Source organism: Bidens hawaiensis, unplaced genomic scaffold (genome assembly GCF_021521415.1).
Source record: "Bidens hawaiensis isolate Kalapana, Puna unplaced genomic scaffold, B.hawaiensis_p1.1 tig00002839_1, whole genome shotgun sequence".
NCBI classification, from domain to species: Eukaryota; Viridiplantae; Streptophyta; class Magnoliopsida; order Asterales; family Asteraceae; genus Bidens; species Bidens hawaiensis.
In genome coordinates, this window is record NW_027491153.1 from 235,193 (window position 1) to 259,889 (window position 24,697).

Genomic DNA, 24,697 nt, shown 5'->3' on the forward strand with positions numbered 1-24,697 from the left:
GTTCCACACCATTTCGGATGATTTATGGGAAGGCCTGTCATCTTCCTGTTGAATTGGAACACCACGCTTCATGGGCCCTTCAAAGGGTTATTCTTGATTTACCCGCCGCAGAGGGTAATCGTTTCCATCAATTACATGAATTAGAGGAGCTCCGGGATCACGCATATGCACAATCATTTCGGTATAAGGAGCATACGAAGGAACTGCATGACAGGAAATTGAAGGGTAATAAGCAGTTCAAGTGTGGGGATAAGGTTTTACTGTATAACTCACGGTTGAGGTTATTCCCGGGAAAGTTGAAATCCCGATGGTCGGGACCGTTCACGGTCATTGAGGTTTTCCCGTATGGCACGATTGAGATACAAGATCGAAGCGGGAAGTTTAAGGTGAACGGCCATAGATTGAAGCACTATATTGGAGAGCCGATAACTGATCAGACAGTCGAGGTGTTCTACCTTGACTCATTCACCGAGGAATAGTCGTGATGGATGCATCACTCGGGAGACAGCCCGAGTTGTAGAGTTTGTATCATGATTCTCTTTATTATCTGTTTTTATTTGTTTTATATTTATTTATATTTATAAAAACATAAAAATACAAAAAAAATTAAAATATTTAATAAAAATCAAAAAAATTAAAAAATTCAAAAACACAAAAATATGTTTATTTCTTATGTTTCTATTTTCTGTTTTGTATGCCGCTACATGCGAGCGAGTTTGAGTTGTTACAGGTATTATTATGCGCATGGTAGCTCTGATGGCGTTTTGGAACTGGTTCACCCGAGGTTGCGGCCGCGAATGAAATGCTATACGGTCGTTCGTTTGAGTCATATACAGCTGATGAAGAATTTGCATCTAAACCAGGGGAGTAACCCGTTCTCTATTTTAATTTCTGTTCTTTCAAGTTTTAATTTTATGCTTTACGTTTTATTTTTATTTTATTTCTTTTCCTTGTTCTCATCGAGGACGATTTCGTTCTAAGTGTGGGGATGGGAATTTATTTTACTTAGTTGTAGAAAAAAAAAATTAAAAAAAAAATAAAACGTTTTCACTTGTTTTTCTTTTTCGTACGTTTTAAAAAAAAATGTGTCCCTTGATTTTAGCTTCTTTTGCATTAAAGTGGGAGATGATGATAAATAAAAGAAAACGCACTTAACTTGGGATGTGTCGGTAGGCTCAGCCTTGAAAATGAAAGGGCAAATTTGATAAAACGGTTAAACGGAAATCTTTTGTGGGTAAAGCGTTTTGTCCGTGGAAAATAAGCAATAAAAGATCGGGCCATACTCAAGCCTCAATTTTTGGTATGAAAAAGTGGAAGTATCATGAGTTTTAAAAATTTGAATACGTTATCATATGATGCTTGGGTAGGTTTAACGTTAGAGTATGCCGTGTAGCCTGTGATATAAATCTTAAAATGCTAGTTAGTGTTTTACACCTCATCGGCGTATGGTTTTATAACCTTAAATCCTGTATTGATGGGATGCTTCGGGTCCGGAGACCATGGGTCTGTATGCAATCTACTTAGCTGGGTATTCACAATTCCTAAGTGGGGTTGTGTATATTTAAAATAAAGCCAAAGAGCAAACCCTTATAAGTCTATAAACATGATCACAAAAAGTACGAAAGTATAAATACACTACAGACTTGATCATCCACGCTGTTAGTCATGTGGGGTCCCCTTGCTCACATCTCATTACCATTAAGAAACGGACCACAAGGGACACGCTACATGTAAGCCCTACAGATAAAATTTTGCATACTCACCTATGGTTATGGATTTGGGGTATTGCTTGATAACGGGGGTATGTCATGTTGTGAAGAGCACTAGCTATAAATAATTGAACCTTAATCATATCTAATGACTGCTTGGTAGACTTTGATGCTTAAGCTTAGGTGGATAAACAATACCCTTGATCGTCTTAACTATTCATAAATATGGAGCAATAAAGTTTTAATTATGCTAATTTTGAGGTTTAAGTCAAGTTGTGGTGGTCTGGTCCGGTAAAAGCAGAAGATAAGCGGGTCTTAATTGTGTAAACCACTAAGTAATATTATTGTCGGATCTTATTTGTCCCGGTAAAGATTAAGGCATGAGTTTAGGTGGACAACAATATCGATAATCGCGGTTTTTGCGTTTTTCTGAGCTTTAAAATCTAACCTATATGTTTGATTTGACTTTGATTTTCCGATTCTGATCCAACTGCAGTAAAATCTTTTTCAGGGACGAAAAAGTCTTAAGTGTGGGGATGTTTGATGTGTTGAATAACACACTTATATTTCCTTACAATTTTATAATGTTTTAATGATTTAATATCAAATTTATGTAAGTTTAGGGGGTTAAGTGCAAAGTTTTACAAAGTTGAAATGTTTTGTGTAGGTTATGGAAAGATGTGGAAAAAAAGGCAAGAAAAAGAAAACTTGGAGGGTTTAAGTGTCAAAGTTTCAAAGTTTAATCAAGGCCCGACCCAAGCCCACATCTTAGAGGCCTTGTATAATATTATTTGGAGTTAATTATCAAAGGAAATCTGCCATTATCTCATCATAATCCCGAATACACAGCCAAGAACCCTAAACCCTAATTCTGCGATCGGAACAGCAGCCGGCAGCAAGAAAAAGAAGAAAAAAAGGAAGAAAGGAAGCGGCTGGTGGTCTTGGACGGCTGGAGAAGGAAGAGGAGTCTTGGGGCTGCTGCTAGGGACTTTATATATCATCAATATCAGCCATATTACTTAAGTAATCATCTATAAACTTTACTTTTTGTTCAAGAACCCTAACTCTATTGATTTGGTCTTTTGATTTGAATTGTTTTGCAATTGATTGATAGTTTGACTTATAATTGATTGTGTTTAGATCTTGAATGAGTTTTATAATGTTTATGATGATGTTTGTGATGTTTTTCTTAAGTATGCATGGCTGTCCAAAAGTGATGAGTAGCTAATCTTGCTTGTTCTACCTAGGATAGATAATTGTTGAGTGGTTTTAACTTGTTTAATGGATTGTTAATATTCAAGACTTAAATTATTGATGTGAAGTTTAACTAAACCATAAATTAGATTGTGTGTGATGGCTGTGTTTTATGTTTGATTACTTATAATCCTCTTGCATTAGTTAATTGAATTGGTTTTGATTAATTGATTGCTTGTTAAACTCTTTACTTGGTGTTTTGGGTTTATTTGCGGGAAGTACAACCGTAGGGATAAGTGGGTAATATAATCATCTAAAATCAGTTAAAATACACCTTCTTTGAGACCGAGAGGTGAAAAGAAGTAATATTGTCTCGTTGCTTTTACTTGTTAGAATTAAGACCGCGCGAGAGCGGGTTTTTGTCTTGTCAAGTTTGAGTGTTTATGTGCAATTAGTCGGTTTAATTTGGGTTAAGTTATATTTTTCCTCTATCCTTAGTTGCGTAGTATTCGTTTCCATTAGGTTAGTGTGTCGGTGAGACCGAGAGGTGAGTCGGTATTTGAACACGTTAATAATTGTTTTTCCGGTTTATTCTTTAAAATCAACAAAAATAAGTTAGAGTTTGTTAGAGAGACTGAGAGGTAATTTGACTTTCTTAAACAAGTTTTAGTTGTGTCATATTTTATAACCAGTGTCGTGAATATTTTCAATCCGTTGTCTTGTTATTTCTATCAACATGATTCATTCCTAGGTAGACGTTTTTATCACTGCAGTCAAAGTTTTCAAAGAGTTTTGTTAAAAGTTTTCGTTTAATTAAGTTAAGTAGTTTAATCAATTTTAAATATTAAAAATCATTTAAATATTATTTTGGTGAGTCTTAGTTAGAGTTTAGTAATTAAAAACGTTTTCACGTGTCTTCGAGTTCGATATCCGGACTTTCCTTATCTGTGATATACGCAATCGGTACACTTGCCGTTTGTGTGAACTAGGATAGATTGTTTGGTTTTTAAAGCTTAGTTGCGACTTGTGTTTTATTTATATATATATTTTCGCACATCATGCATCTGAGTTTGTTCCTATTGATAGGAGATTGTTGGGATCAAGAATCGATCAAGGAATTTTGGAATCTTCTCAACCTCCTCAAGAAATGGCTAAGTATGGAATATGAGCAAACTTGGCACTTCGAGCAAGCTTGGAACTTATTCTAGCAAGGTATCTTACTTTCGGGCAAGATTATCTTCTGGAAATCTTCTGAGTGTTAGTTCGAGAAAACTACACTTCGTCATGCAAGGTCACTATTAAGTCTAGCAAGGTTTTTTTCAGAGCAAACCCTTGACATAACCAAGCTTAAATCAAGTAATTTGGTAGCTCGAGCAAGGTTGTAATAAACAATGATCTCAAGCACACTTGAAGGAAGTTATGATGGAATTATACTAAGGACTTCTACAAGAAAGGTTCAACCTCGAGCAAGCTACAGTGTTACCAGCACACTTAGTTTGTTTAATAAGTTAAAGACAAAAGGTTGAAGTGATCAAGAAGAACAGGTTTGCTCGTAGGATATTATCGAGCAAAGTTTGATATTATCATGAAGATTGAAGTCTGTTTGAAGAATATTTTCTTAGGAAAATATTCTAAGTAAAGCTTACTCAGAGAACTGTTCCAAACACACTTATGGTTACAAGGTCTGCTCGGCAAAGATAAAATCTTACTCGAAGACCTTTTACACTTGTAATATTTTGAATACGTTTGAATATGTTTTGTAACAATCATTAGGGTTTCTAGAAGGTGTCAGGTGTGCCTATTTTAGGAAAGTTTAGGTCACAATTATAGGAGCACAAAGAGTGAGTGATTTGACGACTAACAAACTTTCTTAGCAAACAGAATATTTCATACGGAAAGTAGCCTTTCACCTGACATTCCACTTAGAAACCCTAGAGATCTTCATTGTATTCTGAGCTAATATGAATAGAAATCTTTTGAGTGACTAGTGTGTTTGTTATATTTGTGTTCGTTGAGCAACATCATTGAGTATCATTGATTTAGCCTTTATTATTCTTTGGGTTTTCAGATAAGCATTTTCATAACCGTCTTGTTAACATTTAGTTGTTGGTTACGAGGTTGAAAAGTGAATAATTGATCCTAACAATATGTTAACTAGGGTTCAATTTATAAGCTTCATTTCTATTTTTTCTATGTTAAAATCTGGGTTTGATCATTGTGTTATTGGGTTTTCGTATGTTGGAAGAAGCCCAGTATTTTCTAGATGGGTCATAACAGTTGGGCCTAGTCTAAATTTGTTATTGCCATAATTTGAGCAATACTTGACTTGATTTGATCAAACAATTCGTTCAAGTCTTGGCAGAATACAAACGCCTGTTGGTTTTGACTGTGTTAGATGTGACCATGACCACTCTAATAACACTTATGTGGTTCTTGATATAGAAATAACATAGAAGCCAAAAGAAACTTAGAGAGAGAGAGAGAGAGCAATTTCATATTTTCATTAATAATTCCAAACAAAGATCTACGACCTAGCTAGTTATATAACTTTACAAGAAATGTAAGCTTTGGGTATCCAAAATGCTATGTATGTTTACTTTATCGAAGAATTTCATCCAATATATATAATACGAAAATACATAAATTGCTCCACTAAAAATTCTTTTAAAATAGGAAGTAAATGGTCAATAATGTGTCTTGTGGCTTGGTTGTCATAGAAGAGAGGGGTCGGATTGTCTTGTGGTATCCCAAGTTCTTTCAAGAGCCAACGTAACCTTAAATTTTCACTTACCGTGGTAGCCATAGCACAATACGCTGCCTCTGTTGAGGAGCGTGATAAGACAAATTGCTTTTTGGACTTCACGAGACAATTGCTCCTCCTAAGAGAAGTAGATAACTAGTTCTCGATCTTCTTGAGAAGGGGCATCCGAGCCAATCGAAGTCACTATACGTGGTGAGGTTGGTACCACCTTCCTTTGGTAACAAAACTCCTTTTCCTGGAGTAGCTTTTAAGTACCTTAAAATTCTATTAGCCGCATTCAGATGACTTTGATGTGGATCAGAAACAAATTGGCTCAAGACATTTACGGAATAAATGATATATGGCCATGTTTCTTGTAATTAAGGTAACCTTCCCACAAAATGCCTATATTGATTTGCATCAACTCTAGTTCCTTCATCGTCTTTTCCCAAGTTCAGATCCTTCTCCATAGGAAGGCGCTAGGTCGGGAACCTAGAACACCACAATCCTTTAGAATGTCAAGAGTGTATTTTCGTTGGCTAAGGACTATTTTGTTTTAGCCACCTCAATGCCTAAATAATATTTTAAGTTTCCTAGGTCTTTAATGCTAAATTTCTTGTTGTGGTAACCTTTTGTGGCATGGATCTATGATGGGTTACCGCCAACGATGATAGCATCACATAAATCAAGGCGACAATGAAGGAGTTTCTTTCATTACAAAAAAAAAAGGAATGTGTTGTCTTTGATTGTTTGAACTTAAGTGCCAAGAGGGCCAAAATTAACGTTTGGTACCAATTTCGAGAGGCTTGTTTCAAGCAGTATAACGACTTCCTTAACCGAGAAACCTTGTACTCCTTACTTTATCAAATCCTTGTGTAATTTTCATGTAGACTTCCTCATGAAGATCTCAATTAAAAAAAAATGTGTTGTTGACGTCTAGTTGATGTATGCGCCAAATTTATTAACTTCTATAGCAAGAAGAGTCCGAACCGTCACGAGTTTCGCGAACGGAGCATACATGTCATGAAAGTAGATACCTTCCATTTGAGTAAACCCTTTGGCTATGAGTACCTTATAACGTTCTTGTCACACCCCAAAATCGTTAACTTGGCAACGGAAGACTTAATTTTGTTAGTTTGGGCGGTGACAGACGCTGTTCAGCTAATCATATTCAAAATAATGAACCATTAGTTGGACTTTATTAAATATTAGAGTTTTACACGTGTCAAACATGCACGGTTCTATTTTAAATTACAAGTCCAACTATCATTCATTCAAACGCACAACACGATTTTCCCGAATCCTTCACGAAACATCCATTTTCTTCATTTACCTGAAAAGTATTAATTTTGTCAACATGAATGTCGGTGAGTTTCTCAATTAAAAACCGGGATGTAACAATTCTCAACTTTACTCCCATTTATTCATCATTCTTATCAATGATAAATTTCATTATTCACCATTCTTTTCAATGTGAATTTAATTTCCACTTTTCCAAAACATAGCTATATATTTCTTAAACAAAACGTGTTAGTTGTAAACGAGCAAAGAGTACAACACATGTATGACTATCAATATGATAAACCTGATACATACCAAAATCAAAATATTCCCACCTTTTCAACCAGAGCGACTGGAAGAGTGGGGGGCGTTGACCCGATAGATCTACCGATATTTTTAGGCCCTTTCTCTCTAGGTTAATGGTTTTTCCTTTCATAATGACTCATCCCATTTAACACAATTTGTAAAATATATAGCCCTTTCTTTGCATACTTTTCCTCCAAAAACATTTATAAATCAATAATACGAGGGGATTTATGAGAAAACTCACATTTGCCTCAGCTCAAATAACATTTATGTGTGATAATATGCCAATAACGTCAAGATCTTATTAATAGTCATCCAAATGATAACCGGATTCCTATGTTTAATACCAAGTATATTAACACATAAAAATAGATACAAATGGAATCCTATAATAACTTAATTTATTTATCCTCACGTGTCTTATTTATTATAATTTTAATAACTAAATTACAAACTTTTTATTTGTTTAGGAAACATCGTAACTGAATCGAATGTTTTAAAATATCTTATAAATATATTGGAACACCATAGTTTCAAATAATAGTTGTAAAACTAATATATGATTTTGAAACTACACTTGGACGTTATTTAATAAAAGTATAAATAGTTATTTTAAAATATAATATTCTTTTATTAATAGACGAGTGTTTGAATTCTGACAAATATATTATATACCACTTTCTTAACAAAACATAATATAATCGTTATTTCTATTTATACCGAAACGTGTTATATTAATATTCTTAATATAAAAACTTTGTTTTCATATTTTTTATAAAAATTACATTTTCTAAAAGTATATATTTATTTTTAATATTAATTGTTGTCACTATCCGGATAAACTATTTCAGTCCAAATATCGTGTTTATAAATGTATACAAACGCATGAAATCGTCCAAGACTCAATTGTACCATTTTTAACACTCAATATTATTTAATGTTTTTCTAAATAATTATTAACAACATTTTGTCCAAGTTATTTTCGATAACAATATTTATATTAATTTCTTGTTATCTATCTTTTTCAACACTTAAAGATATACCTCATCGCGTACAGTTCGAGTCTATAAATCTGCTCAAAACCCGCATGCAATGTGATCCGAGTATACCAACGCGTTCGTTTTTGTGGCACGAACGTTTCTTCGGTCTCGGATCGTCCATACGATACCTCAAAACCTACATGCAACTCATTTTAAGAAACTATTTTCGTTCAAAAATTTGACTAGTAATTTACGAAGCTTATAACTCACCATCCAGCCGTCTGATCATCGATTCCTTTGGTGGAATAAAATATCTATATGTTCGGAAGGTTCACCGAAAATTTCAGCACGATTCGATGGTCAGATCTCCGGGAATTTGTATTTCTTTAGAGCTGTGTTTTCAAAATCCGCCCAGCGAGCTGAACACTAAAACGGGTTTAGAAACCCAGCCTAAGCAACTCCCATCCTCATCTCCACCGTTCAAAATTATTATCTGTGGGTTATGAACCCTCTGTAAAAATATCAAGATGATCGGACCGTTAGATCATCGGTTATAGACTGATCTCTGTGGACATGAAAGACTAATACAATCTGTCCAGATTTTAAAACGAGTTTTTAACGAACTTAAGCTCAGATTTAGGACAAACGGAGCTTACCATCACGTTCGAGACGTCGAAAAATGGTTATGGGTAGAAGACGGGCTTCGGCCGCCACTGGACCACCGCGCCGGACCACCACCGGCCACCGTCGGCCGCCGCCGGACCGCCATCGGCCGCTAGCCACCTTTACGGAAACCTCTAACCTCTCTCTAACTCCCTCTCTCTAAAATGCAGAAAATAATATTAAAATGAGTGTAAAGTGGGGGTAGGCCCACTTATATAGTGCGGTTTTAAACGTGTTTTGTGATCGTATTTCGAACTCTCGCTTCAACGAACCCGCTACTTAAAGTGACGTTATATTTTCCAAAATATTTTGTGAAAATATTTATTTCAATATCGACTTAAAATCGTCTCGCTAGCTTATGATTTCTGCTAATAAATTATTGATGATCGTTACCCGGTGTCGGTTCCGTGTTACTCCGAACTTAATAAAACTAGTGTGGTTGTTTTTCTCAAAAACAACTCATTCAAACAAATGGTGTCTATTTGATTTACTTTATCTAAATAATAAACCTCAAATACGGAGATAATATCAACTTTTACAAGTTCATCGGTACATGTGCTTTAACGAACGTGTTCGAAAATACTAATTTGCATTTTCCCGCTTCGTTATTACTCAGAAATGAGCCACGTTTTCGCTTGCGTTCTCGGTTTTCGATCCTCTAAAATATTCAGATGGATTCACCCCTGGACACTTTCTCGAATGTCGGGTTGAATTTTCACACGTTTAACCGAATACGTTCGTTTCTCCGTTATTTATCACTGGAATTTCTTTATTCTGTCTCACTTCTCACATGTTTTTCAATGTATATATTCCCCTCATTCCTAGCTTAAAATACTATATTTGACTTATGGGTCTTAGTCTTCACTTAATCTAGCCTAAACATGCCTTAATCTCGTTTATGAAATATAATAATACTTTTTATTTTTATGGGTATCAAGTTCTAGCTCACCATTGGGCTTATAGTTTATTTTATAGACCCATTTTGAGTCTATATATCGTCTGTCTTTTGGTAAAGTTTCTAGGGTCTATGTTTCATTTTCCTCTAAGGCTCGTATTTCCTTTTCCATCGTTTTCCTCAATGTTCATCAAATTTTTGGCTCATCTTTCAAACCGAAGGCCACCAAAAAGGCTTTATGAGTTTTAGTAATTTTTTCATAAAAAACAGTGTGCTAGAGGGTGTGCAATACTTGATGAGGGAGGTTGATTGGATGTGGGTAAACTTTGACCAATGGATGGTGGTAGATTAGCAATGAAGCCATCTAGATGTTTAGGTCAACTTCTTATTCTTTGTTATCGGACGGGTTTGGGGTTTTCAAGGTTTGTTTCATCTTCAGGCCGGCTTATGATTATCTGATGTGTGGGCCTCAGTATCAGTAGTTGGCCCGTTATTTTTAGATTTATTATCATTAACGATGTGAAGATGGGTCTCTTTTCATTCGTTAACCCATTGTTTGGGGTTTATTCTCACTAACACCATGAAGGTGGACTTCACAATCTAGAGGGATTTCTTCTATCGGAAGCCATTTTGACTTTGAGTGGCAGTGGACAATATTTGCTTTGTCATTTTTGGTTGTTAATTTCTTTATAATACCATGGAGGAAAACTAAAGATTTTCATTTGCTTTTCTATCGATGGGCTTGGCGTTACTATAGAGAAAGAAGTGTTCAAAAAATTTGAAATCTCACTATAATACTATTTTATTGTGTTTCGTGTCCTAAAGTTTATACCCATTTTGTTCCAAGCCTGTAACCCAAAATTTTACTGGCTTGCCCTTTAACTCAAATTTGTCTCATTTTGTTCGGTATTTCGTCAATATGCAAACAACGAAAGACTCCCTTCACCACACCCATGTGGATGGTCTACATGGTTCATAACTACTCCTCTTACTACAAGACACTTATCTAGCCAATGCTTAAATCCGACTCTACCCAAACTTTTCTGGTTCACCCCAACGTTCCCAACTTGTCCAGCTGTTGCTGAGCAGTTTTTGGATATCAAACGGATCTCCCCAGAAGATCATTTTAATGTGGCGGATTTCCCTTATTCGGGCTTCCGTTCGTAAATAATTGAAAATGGTGTTTTGTTGTTAATGGTTTTTTGTGGGAGAGATTAATTATGTTGACGGCCGTCATGACACACTCGCCCCAAAACCATTTTGGCAAACTCGCCTCATATCTAAGGGCTCGTGTCGTTTCAAGAAGGTGCCATAGTTGCTTTCAACCACACCATTTTGTTGAGGTGTGTGCAGGAAAGTGGTTTCAAGAAGAACACCATGTTCGTTATATAAAATCTTGCATTCTATAAGAAACAAATCCCCATGTTTTCACAATGGACTCTTTTAATAAATTTAACAAATTGCGTTCTTACAATCTTGTGGAAACTAATTAACGGTCCTAGGCTTCAAACTTGTGTTTTAATAGAAAAACCCACACAATACGATTGTTGTCGTCCACGATTGTTAAAAAATAATTTTCTCCCGATAGTGAAGGTATTCTATATCTTCCCTATATGATAATGCAATAATTCAAAACATTCTCCACGATAGTAAAAAAATAATTTGCCCCCGATAGTGAAGGTATTCTTTACCTTCCCCATATGTCACAAGGCAATAATTCAAAAAATTCTCCGCGATGGTTAAAAATAATTTGCTCCGGATAGTGAAGGTATATTCTATACCTTCCCCATATATCACAATGCAATAATTCAAAACATTCTTGGGTTTTATTGAAACTAATCGAAAAAGGTAAACGAGTGTGCTTAGCCTTTGCACACGTGTCACAATTCACTGTTTTAAATAAACATTTTGAACGAAACTTAGATGAGAGAGTTTGGTACAAGAAGCATGAACTAGTCTTTTGTGCCACACATCCACTGTTGACATCATGACCTTTCTTTTATTTTCCAACATCTCAATCCAATATAGCCCAACCTTGCATTTACCCACTCTAATCAATTCTGTCGTCCGCAAAGTTTGCATAAAACAAAATTCCAAATAAAAGGTTATAGAACATTGAAGATCCCTTGATAGACGGCTAACGTATAAGAGGTTGCATTTAAATTGTGGAACGTATAAAACCCCATTTGTGGTAGTTTCATTCGACAGTTGGCAATACCCTCAACCTTCTATGGGTATCGAAGCGCCATTCGGTTTCATGATTCATGACCGAGTATTCGTATTTAAAAACCACTTTACCTTCTAACCATTCGACTCGATGTGTTATGTGTTCAGTACAACCCGAATCGATAACTCAATATCGAAGATGCTCTGCATGTTTTCTTCATCAAAGGGTTACATTCAATATATAGAATAGAAAAAATACATAAATTGCTTCACTAAAAATGCCTTTAAATAGGAAGTAAATAATGATGAATAATTCGTTTGTCATGAAACCGTAAATATGCAAACTAGAATTCAGGCAATAATCTACCTATACTAATAAAAGAAAATAATTTTAGACACATGACATTCTGAGGTTAATTCTCATTATCAAATTTCTGCTAAAATCACGTATCTTCTATTGATGGAAAAGAACAAATAATATTGGTAATATTATTTATTATAAATTCAACACACCGTATAAATTGGTCAATCTCAATTGACTGAATTATTAATGTCACAAATTATATTATAAACATACTTAATATAAAAAAATATTAATATAATAATTGCATGTCATAAATAATATTTTCTTTGAAATTGAAATGTATATATAAAAGAGTTTATGTTCAAAGAGTACACTAACATTTAGTTTTTGAGACATCTTTATATTGAAGAAAACTATAATAATTTTTATTTAATTTTTTTACAAATATTTAGTCCTAAAAATCATAGACAAATTTTTCATTTTTTATATTTATTATAAAACTATTTTGACAGTTGAATAACTGTGTGTTTGTAAGGACAACATGAAAGCTGTCGTAAAGGAAAATCTGGTGTCTTTTTTGTCTATGGCCGGGTATGAAATGTAAAACATTTTTTGTGAAAGACTTTAGCTACATCTTTCACATCGAAAGAACTCATTGTTTTAAATGTTGCTTCCAGTTTCATTGTTTCGTTATTGTATACCGATGGTAGAACAACCCATTATCAATTTAAAAGTCAAATATATTTGATGATATAAAACGACTATATTTGTAATACATTTTTTACGTAATATAAAGAGACTTAATTATCTTTTTTTATTTGTATTAAATTATTTATTGTAATTTATACATTAATTTATCTCGTGTAATACACGGGTTCTAAAACTAGTTTAGAATAAAGAGATATATACTTACTGCACTAACTCCACTTACTCATTAAATCTACTGGGCAAAACAAAGCAATAAATAATAACATGAATGTAAACCAACTAGTAAGGAAGTGGCGAATGTGACACACATCACTAACATCATAGTTTTCATATATTAACCCTCAAAACAATGTACGTTGCAATGGCTGTCAAACAACAGCTCATCTTCGCCGAAATTGTCAAGAACTTGTCAAAAGTGCAAAAAAATTGGATACGAAGCAGCTTCATACTAATTTCAATTTTTTTTTTGTCTCATTTATATTTTTACTCATTGCAATCTTAAAGTAAACAACCTTGCAAAATTTAACAACCTCCTAGCCCCAAGGGATAATTAAAATATTTAAAGGGATGAAAATGCAACACCAACAATAGATAAAGGATGGCTATTGTAATTCACCCACCATGTGGAAGTAAGATGCTGAGGAACACCCACCACTGGAAAATAATAGTCAGGACTTAGAAAATAATTGTTTTTGTTTCTTCTTAAATCTCTGTTCATAATCTATAACTCGGTACGTTTTCAATGATTAGTTATCCTTCCATTTGATCAAAATCATCATCAGATAGTTTGGATATAGGTTTGTGAACATATGAAATTGTTAGTTATCCTTTCTATCTTGTTTTTAATTGCTTGAAATAATTTTCATGACAAATTAAGTAAATATCTTTTGGGTTATATGCATTTTAGGAACAGAGCTAGATGTTAATTAATTACTGTAAGTAACAAAGGAAGTATATTCTTCTTTGCAGAGAATATATCTACTCAAAATAATGTTAACTGTTAGTAATAAAGACGACAAGACTACATACACACCGTACTTACCACCTGCCCTGGAGGAACCATGCCGTCGCTTTTCAATGCTTGAACTCAGTTCTGCAACGGATAACTTTGATGAAAAATGGTGCATTGGCCGTGGGGGTTTTGGTAAGGTGTACAAAGGAAAGATATCTGATGGAGTTGGACCAACAAATACCTATGCCATTAAGCGTTTGCATTTCATGTCAGTCAAGGAGCACCTGAGTTTTGGATCGAAATCCAGATGCTTTCTGGGCTGCGTCATTGTAACCTAGTGTCTTTGATTGGTTATTGCAATGAGCAGAAAGAGATGGATGTTGTTTATGAATACATGCATAATGGAACCCTCTATGACCATCTTCACAAGAAAGGCACAGTTTTGACTTGGTCTCAACGACTCAAGATATGCATAGGAGCTGCCATGGTTTGGACTATCTTCACACTGGCACTGGCACGCAACTAGGAGTCATACACCGTGATGTGAAAAGCTCCAACATTTTGTTGGATCAGAATTATGCTGCCAAGATTGCAGACTTTGGATTGGCTAAAATAGGACCAACAAATCAGACACGCACATATGTTAGCACTGTAGTCAAAGGCACCTTTGGGTATATGGATCCCAATTATTTCTACACTGGCAGACTGCCAAGAAAATCTGATGTTTAGGCCTTTGGGGTTGTATTGCTTGAGATGTTGTGTGGCAAGCCTGCTTTGGACGAGAGTTTGGACGAGGGTTTAGCAATATGGGCTCAAGACGAATCCATCAAGGAAAAATCTCCCAGATTATTGATTCTAGACTAAGGGACGACATTTCAAGGAGTTCTTTGAAGGTATTTTCACGTATTGCAGTTTGATGTTTGCTTAGTAATCCAAGTCAGCGGCCAACAATGAGTGAGGTTGTAGGCTTCCTTCACCTGGCATTATCATTTCATGAAAGAAAGACTTCTTCTACCCAAATCATGCTCAAGAAAGTACAGTTGTCATTGCTTTCTCTTAAAGCACATTTTGAACTTAGAAGCTTAGGGAACTAGAAGTAATAATTTGCTTCCAGGAATAGAGAGCCTCCAGATTGTCGGAGATGCTTTTCCTGGAGGAGATTTACAAGCGTGCGACTACTCGGTCAATGGTGCAGATTCTTGCATGTTCCAGTGGGTTCACCGTCTGCCAGATGGATCAACTGAATACATACGGGGCGCAACCACCCCAAACTATACCGTTGCATTAGATGACTTAGGTACCTGCCTTTGTGTAGAAGTTATACCTATGGATAAAAATGGGCGACCTGGCAAACTTTATAAGTGCTTTGTCAACAACGGACTGCTTATTAGTGACACTGTTATCGTGCCAATTTCCGGTATTGTAACTGAAGTCGAAGCAAACCAGATAGAGTCTCTAGAAGGACAAGATGATTGTAATGGTCAGCTTCCTTCAATAGAGAGCCTCCAGATTTCTGGATATGCATATCCTGGAGAAAAATTACAACTGTGGGGCTTCTCAGTCAACGGCACAGTTTCTTGCATGTTCCAATGGTTTCACCATTCACCAGACGGGACTGCTGAATACTGTACATAAAAGGTGCAACCGCTGAAACGTATACTGTTACATTAGGTGATGTAGGTACCTACCTTGGCATAGAAGTTGTACCCATGGATAAAATCGGTCGAAAAAGCATTTGTTTCAAATGCTTCGCCAACAATGGACGTCTTATCAGTGAAACTGCTAGTGTACCAAATTGACAGTCAACAAGAACAAGACAGTAAGTCAATAATAATAAAGAGAAACTTCATATATAATAAGGATATGTTTCCAGGAGCAGTATAAGCATCTGGTGCTTTGTCAATGGTATAGTTTCTTGCATGTTCCAATGGTTCCGGAGGATGCAACGGCCAGCCCAACATATACTGTTGCATTAGGTGAAGTGGGTACCTACCTTTTCAGAATATAGACCAGAATTAGGGTGCTACAAGTATATGTAGGTCAAATTCAAGACAACCTGTCGCTTTAATTTTTAACTAAGGTATCCTGTCAATTTTATTGAAGTTAAACAAAATATTAGTTATATTATAAACGTTAAGGAACCATCTGTCAGATGGCCAGGGAAAGGAGAGGAAGACTTGGGGATCCCAGGTCACATGTTCGATCCTCAATCCCGAACCGGTTTTACCGGCTCTCCGTTGTGGTGCCATTTGGCTGTCGTGGGAGGCGGGTTTATCTGGTAGGTGGTAGGCGTTCGCCAATAACTCACGAGTGTCCAAGCGTGGGCCCGGTTAAGACAACATAGTCTTGGCCTCGGGAGGGTTGAAAGTCGCTGTTCTAAAAAAATATTATAAACGTTAAGGGTCTGTCTGTTATTAGTTTAAAGTTAGTTTAGGGTTAAAAGTGTCAATGTAAATAGGTTAGGGTCAATATTGTATACAGATTGGAACGGTTATTGTTGAAGCGTTGGTAGGGTTTATATATACCCCCACCGATCCATTTGATTTGTATCAGACAAAATCGTTATTCAATATATTATTCAGTTTGTATATCAATAGTGTTCTTATTCATAGTTGGATATTCAATTGATTTGTTTGTCACCAAGTTTACAACAGTGGCATCAGAGCAGTTTATCAATCATTCTGGGAAAGGCCATTAACATCAACATAAATCAATCGTCGGTGGTTATTAAGAAATCGGTATGGGATGGACAAGGAGGATTTAATAAAATTGCTGGTTGAAATCGAATCAAGAAATTATTTCAGAACAGATTGGGGTGACTTGTTTTCATCAGATTGGCCAACAACTTATTCAGAATTGACGAAATCGGCAATTGATTGGGGTTGTTGATCATCGGTAATTGAAATCGGTAACGCAAAACCTCAATAAAAATATAAGGTTTGATTATACTGTAGATTTTTTTTCCGTTCGATTAGAAGTTTCTAGTTTGATTTGCAAATAGTGGTGTGGTTATTGGATTCACAAATAAAGGAATTGACAATTGTTAACTGAAGCAGTGGTTTATTGTTATTTGAAATTGTTAGTGGACTTTTATTTGGAATTCATATTCGTTGGGATTAAGAAAACGCAGAAAGTTGTACTGTTTTTTAGGGCCATTTAACCAAGAATTTGTTTCTTGTTTGATTGGTTCGAAGAAGAAGAAAAACAAAACAGGAAAAGTCAAATTTTTGTTTTTGTTTTCTTGATAAGGAGTATAAGGAAGTTTTAAAAGTTTTGTTTTTTTACTCAACTTCAAATATTGCAAGTTTTGAATATTGAGTAAAAGAGAAAAGGAAAGAAAACAAACGGTTAAGGTTTTTGGTCAAGGGGAATCGTGATCAACGGCGGAGAAGCGGGATTTATTGTCAACGGCAGAGAGGCGGGTTTGATTGTCAACAGTAGATTGGCGGGATTGGCATCAATAGCAGGCGGGTTTGACTTTCAACAACGACGGGTTTGATCAGATTAGGAACCAAAAGGATAACCAGGTTTTGTTTTCTTAAAATCTTGTAAAATTATTATCATAGTTGACTACTACTTGTGGGAAGATAAGGAAAAATTTTTAGTAGAAGGGTTTATTAGTTTAGAATAGAAAGTAGGCACGCACTTTGGGGGACGAATCATCTAACAAAGAACCGGTTGCGATTAAGGAAGGAGGAACGTCAATGACTTTCCAATGTCCAATTCTAAATTCCACAAATTACACAATTTGGGCTGTAAGGATTCGAGCAATCTTTATGGAATTTGGGAAGTAGTGGAACCAAATGCGGAAACAGAAACGGAAGTGGATGAAAAGAAAAATAATATGGCAATTGTATTACTATACCAAGCACTTCCAGAAATTATGGTTTCGCAAATTGCAAATCTTACTTCAGCAAAAGATATTTGGGATGCATTAAATGTTCGACACGTGGGGGTTGATAGAGTTAAGGAAGCACGCATTGAAACACTCGAGTCAGATTTTGAATCATTAAAGATGAATGATTACGAATCACTCGATGTTTATGCTGGAAAGATTAGTCAAATCGCATCACAAGCAAGTAGTCTTGGGTACACTTTGGATAATAAAAGATTAGTTCGAAAGCTTTTGGGGTCTGTACCAGAAAAATACATTCAGAAGCAGGTTTGCAAAAATCTTAACACGATGTCGTTCCAAGAAGCAGTTGGGAGATTGAAGGCTTTAACGCACTAAGAAGCAAATTAAGGAGGAAGACGTGTCAGGTAAACTTCTATTCACTAAAACGAATGAAAAGGAAATGGGCAAACACCATAAATGTGAGCATTGCGGTTGTGGGAACTCATATCGGGAAGGCTTTGGACCTGGCCAAGGAAAAGGTCGGGGTTCCGGTAGAAGTCGAGGCGATGGTCGAGTACAACAGGACAAGCGTCACATACGGTGTCACAAGTGTCATGAACTTGGGCATTACATGAATGAATGTCCAACATGGGAAAATAAGGAGGAGGCGAATCTGATCCACGAGGAGGACGAGGAACCAACTCTGTTATAGAAGATATTGAAGAATGAAGACCTCACTTGAACTATATTTAGTTTAAGGGGGAGTGTTGAAGTTAAACAAAATATTAGTTATATTATAAACGTTAAGGGTCTGTTTGTTATTAGTTTAAAGTTAGTTTAGGGTTAAAGTGTCAATGTAAATAGGTTAGGGTCAATATTGTATATAGATTGAAACGGTTGTTGTTGATGCGTCGCGACGGTGTTAATTGGTAGGGTTTATATATTAACCCCCCCCCCCCCCACCTATCCATTTGATTTGTATCACACAAAATCGTTATTCAATATATTATTCAGTTTGTATATCAATCGTGTTCTTATTCAAATCTGGATATTCAATTGATTTGTTTGATCACCAAGTTTACAACAAACTTCGCATGTGAATTTTAATTAAGGTATACGTGTGTGAGGAAATTGATGTTACCATTGTTTGTGAAGTTAGCTCTTTTATCTAGCATCTATTCAAATCTTGATTTTCTTTGGATATGTTATTATTATATCCCTAGTATTATCAAATAAGGTATTAGAAGTTAGTTATTAACACTCCAAAATTCAAACAGTTTACGAGATGTCTCGATTTCATCCTACTTGAATCAATCCGATGAACACATGATTAGGAAGATAATGAATCAAGCTGCAAATCTCACAAATCAATCATTATCATAAGAAGATGAAGAGCTTGGTATTTTTGGTGCACAAGCAAATTTGGTAAAAAAAAAATCATCGATAATTATAAATTTAAAAAGCAAGATGCATCAAAATGACGAAAAAATTGATGAATTTGAGCATAGTTTCCCTGTAAAATTAAAAACTGATCAAATAAATGCACACCGAATTTTCGATCAAATGTCAACTGCAACAGTCGAATCGGATTGCTTCCGCTCATGAATTAGGCTAAATATCTTAACATAAGACACAAAAGATTATAAGAACCTAGCGTATACAAAGTTCACTTTTATGTTTTCAACAATTATGAGTGTTTAGTGTACCATTTCGATGCTACTCATGTTGCTCATCGTAGTGCTAGATGAACCGACTTCAGAGCTATCAGGTGCAGAGAAATAGCTGGCCACCGGCATCTTCGTTGGAAGATTTGGGAGTGCACCTTCAAACTTGAGCACCTGAATTGCTTGACCAATAGACGGCCTTAGATTACGGTCAGGGTGTGAACACCATAACCCAACCATCATCAAACACTCGACTTCTTTTGCATTGAATTCATTGTTTAGTATCTGATCCACACCAGAAAGAAGCTCAGATTTTCAATGTAAATCCCAAACCCACCTGACCAACCCAAAGTCTGAGTCTGGGTCAACTATATCAGTTGCCCTTTTTCCGCACGCTATCTCTAATGCAACCACCCCGAAGCTATACACATCAGACTCTTTGCTAGCTTTCCCGGTTAGTGCATACTCAGGAGCCATGTAGCCTAGAGTTCCGGCTACGCCAGTTGTTTTTAGATACAGTTCATGGTCTATGAGTCTAGCCAATCCAAAGTCTCCAAGTTTTGCGTTAAATCCTGAATCAAGCATGATGTTGCTTGCTTTTATATCCCTATGCACCACACATTGTTCACACTCTTCATGGAGATATAGCAATGCTAAGGCTAAACCTGTAGCAATTTTGTACCTGACATCCCATTTAAGGATAGTCTTTTTGTTGAATAGATGATAATCAAGGCTGCCATTTGGCATAAACTCGTACACTAGCAAGAACTGTTTTTTTTCATTGCACCAACCAATGAGTCGCACCAAGTTTCGGTGCCTTAGGCTGCTGATGATCTTCACTTCAGTCACATACTCTTTCTTTCCTTGTTTAGAACCCTGTGAAATTTTCTTGACAGCTACCATGATATCTTCATGGGATAAGTAGCCCTTATAAACACACCTGAATCCTCCCTTGCCTAACATCTGATCATCAGAGAAGTTATTGGTAGCCAAAGCGAGATCTATGAAAGTAAATCTTTTGGGTCCTACTGTCACACCCCGACCAAAGGCGGAACATGCCGGGGTGCAACGTGATTGGACAAATACACAAGACACTATTAAAGTGACAATATTTATAAACTTATTTATTTCACAAATCAATAAACAACACATCTTGGTCATACAAACAAATTGAACACAAGTAAACAAATATATTGTTCGTTTTACTAATATCCTAATAGTCTTGGTAACGTTTTTCGTCAAGTCCTCAAGTCGATAAAAGTCAAACCTATAACAATGCATAAAATAATATTTTGTCAACACGTATGTTGGTGAGCAATTTCATAGTTTGAGTATATATATAATATGAGCGAAATCCACAAACGTATATGAGACTATAAATAAAAGCATCAATCGTGGCATATAAAACATATGTAAATGAGGATCCTTTCTGATCGGTAACAACCGACATACTTGGATAATGAGGCCCTATTCTTCTAGCACGAGGCTAAGTAGTTAGGGGAGTGTATGATCATACTTAATGAGGCTTAACAACAACATAAAAATAAACACTCGTGCATGTAAAGCATATGAGGCATACAACACACAAAAGAGTAAGTATTCCAAGTATCATATACCCTAAAGTTTGTGGTTTGAGAAAAGTGTATAATAAATTATTCTTGTTTTGAATAAGTATGCATGTTACCCTCAAAAGATAAAAGTGAAAACGGGGGATGAAATGTACTCACCTCGATTGATGAACCGAGAATTAAATAGGTAAATAAATAAAGCTCGAACGGTAAACAAACAGATCGACTTGAAAGCTAAATGAAAACGAATAAATAATATATTAATGAACTTGAACTTTAGTTGAAACTACATTTGAAACATTGAACGGGAAGGTTTGGTTGTTAATCGGGTTACCGGTTAGTTTTTTTAATGATTAGAGACTCGTACATAATTGGTAATTTAAAATAAAATAATATTATTAATAATAAGGATAGTTATGATAATAATAACTTTAGAACATGTTATATATATATGTATGTATGTATATATATATATATCTAGATATATAAGATAATGGTGAATATAATATATAATATACTACTCATCGAGAATTTGTTGTTAAAACTAAAAATAGTAGTAGTAATAATAATTATTATTTTATTGTTGAAAACGTTATTAATAGATTTATAAGTTTTAATAATAATTATTATTATTATAATAATTATATGTGCCATATTAATAATAACCAATACTTATAACATTTTAAAAATAGTAGTATTAGTGATAAAAAGATAGAATTCGAGTAACGATGACGTTAAATGGTAACTAGGCCCGGCATGGGTTTCGGTTCGATAAAACAAGTAGATAATATTTGTATCCAAAAGTAATAATATTCATAGAGATTATTAATAATAATAATATCAATTTGCTTTATTAATAGCTAATAATAACATTATTAAGTAGTATTGACAATAATGATACCATACTAAATTTCGGTTCGGTTTCTAATCGAGTTCACAAAATGAACATAATAATATTATTGCTAGTAATTAATAAAAGAAAATATGATTTTGATGAGAGTAATAATAATATGATATTTAACAATAATAATAACCACTTTGTTATTTATAGTAATAATGATAATAATAATAATAATAATAATAATAATAATAATAATAATAATTATAATAAAAATTATCTTGTTAATAATAATAATTGTAGTAATAATAATAATAATAATGTAGATAATAATTGTGATGTTAACAATAATAATACTATTAACTTGGATAATTTTGTAAATAAAACAAACCGAAGCCTCCTTTATTTACCTATTAGATGTTCACGAGTCGTCGGAGATGAAGGTTGCCGGAGACGTGGAAACAAGGGTCACCGGAGCCCATTCCGGCCGCCGGAGGCGCGCCGGAAAAACGCATTAGAGAGAGAGAGATAGAGAGAGATACGGAGAGAGGTAGAGAGAGCCGAGAGGTAGAGAAATAGAGAGAGCCGAGAGCGCCGGAAAGAGAGACGAGATAGAGGCACGGTTTTCCGATCGCCGGAAAAGCGACCGGAGAGGGAAGGCGACAGCGGCGGCTAGGTTGGCACGGCGGAGCAGATTCCAGCCGACGGAAAAGCGAACTAGGAGGGGAAAAGGGGAGGTTTTGGGTAGCTGCGGTGATGGTTTACGGATTAGAGGGGGGAGAAGGTTAGTGGTGGTGCGGGTTACGGGGGAGTGGGTGCCGAATCGGAGTCGCCGGAATCTCGCAAGAAATGTATGGTCGCGGAAAAACGGCTGGGAGGGAGGTGGCGGCTGAATAAGTGGTGTTAGGGTTAGGGTTTGATGTTTATATAGGATGGTTTATAAATGTTTAACTTTAGCCCCTCATGTTCTAATTATGTTTCAAACTTAGCTAGAAAACATTTTAAACAAGAACAAACTTAATGAAATGACCAATTAATCCCTAAAGTTATATATATAAGTTTCCGAGTTAACAAAAGTTAGATAAATAAACGCATAAAGGATGCTTATCGGTGAAGTAACATTCAAGGATAATGTAGATCGGCTAAACCATTAATAAAAAGCCCGAGTCAACTACTAATATGGATTCAAATATTGGTTTGAAAATATACCCGAAAATTCAAAATGTTACAGTATCCCCTAATTGTAGAAATTTCGTCCCGAAATTAAAATAAACTTGAAGAAAAAGTAATTATTAACGAATATTGTCTTTATTAAGATAATTGCATGAACAATTTAAGCAAAAGAATAACGTCAAATCTTTGCATGACTCGAAAAACGCTACAAATGAGAAACATAATAAAGGCACTTATATATAGGATGTACCAGCGGCGTATCCACCATGCCCTTATCACGATTTCGCATTTTTATCGTTTTTCTACCATCATCCTCGGGTCTGAGTTATCGCACACAATCGTACTTACCATGGCTTCCATACGGGGATTTCGATAATTAAGTGTGCACCCAAAATTATTTGGATCATCGTATGGTCCACATGGTTCGTCCATTGTGTGGTTTAAGAGACATATTTATTCTGAAATATTTAACATAGATGTGTAAATAAATTTGTTGAATTTTACCAATATTGACAAAACAGTACTACCGGTTGAAAATTTCGGGATTGACTTTTTATTAAGTAGAAAACATGGGGTACATAATTGAAGCAACAAAATCCGACGGTATAAATCAAGGTGAAAATAAATACTTTGGTTAAAATAAGTTAAAACGATCGAATAAATAAAATCTAGGGTAGACAATTACGAAACGAGGATTGAAGTCAAATGCCCTCAGCTTGAAGGAATAAGTAAATCATTAAAATCCATGGTTAAAAGTCGGGTCACTAAATTAGTATAAAAATCCGATGAGTGAGATTTTAATTATGAGGACTCTCATAGAGAGAAATGAGAAGTCAAATAGATGAAACGAGAATCCAAAGAGTGAAAAATGAAAAATCCAATAGGTGTATATGAGAAACCCAAAAAGTGAGTACATGAGATATGGGTAAACAACGTTACTATTAACAATAATGTCGTACAATGAATTTCATACGTGAACAAACTTGAGGTTATAAGTATTTGAGGATATGATTACATGAAATGTAACAACATGAGAAATGAGGTGAGCTTCTTTCGGGTGACGCATACGTGTATCAATATAAATAAAATAGTATTTGATTAACAACCAAAGCAATCGATGAAATGTGAAAAACATGAACACGACCATTATCGTGAAACCATTTATATAATCGTCATTATAATAACGGTTTCTAATAGCGTCAAAACTTGTAGACAGCCACACATAGGCCGTTACTAGGTTAGATGAAATGATATAGAATAATGTATAGAATTGTGTTTCCATAAATGCTCAAATAAGAGTAACATAGTCATGGAAATGTCGTTTAAAAGATAAACAAAATTTGTAGCGAAATTGAGGCTATGAAAGTATTACAAATTGTTATTGAATAGTTGGATTTGGTCATGAATAATCAAGACACAAAATGAAATCTCATGAGCGTAAAGTTACCATCGAAACATCTCATCAAATGAAAATAAAATCACAATAATTGAGAGACTTGAATTTAATGTCAAAATATGTAAATCGCGTAGCATATAATAGACTAAAACTGAAAATGAGGTCTTAAGTAAGGCCGTTTTGTTGTTTCTAAGAAATGTACAGAATAACAAAGCATCGCGGTAATGCATTGCTAGGGAAAATATTTAAATCGTTATCGAATGTAAATCTTGTAACCCAAATTGTTAAAGGAGTTTGTACACATAAAGTTATTGTGATGAAAATA

General features: G+C 35.1%; 2 long non-coding RNA genes across 2 annotated transcripts in view; both read left to right on the forward strand.

Moving 5' to 3' along the window:
• The window catches only part of LOC143621370 (uncharacterized), a 279,015-nt gene that overhangs the window by 207,070 nt on the left and 47,248 nt on the right, over window positions 1-24,697 (forward strand). The window lies entirely within an intron of this gene.
• LOC143621369 (uncharacterized) lies at window positions 13,508-19,962 on the forward strand. The gene is made up of 3 exons (XR_013151503.1): window positions 13,508-13,681; window positions 13,918-15,978; window positions 18,846-19,962. It is a non-coding gene; the product is annotated as an uncharacterized LOC143621369 (long non-coding RNA).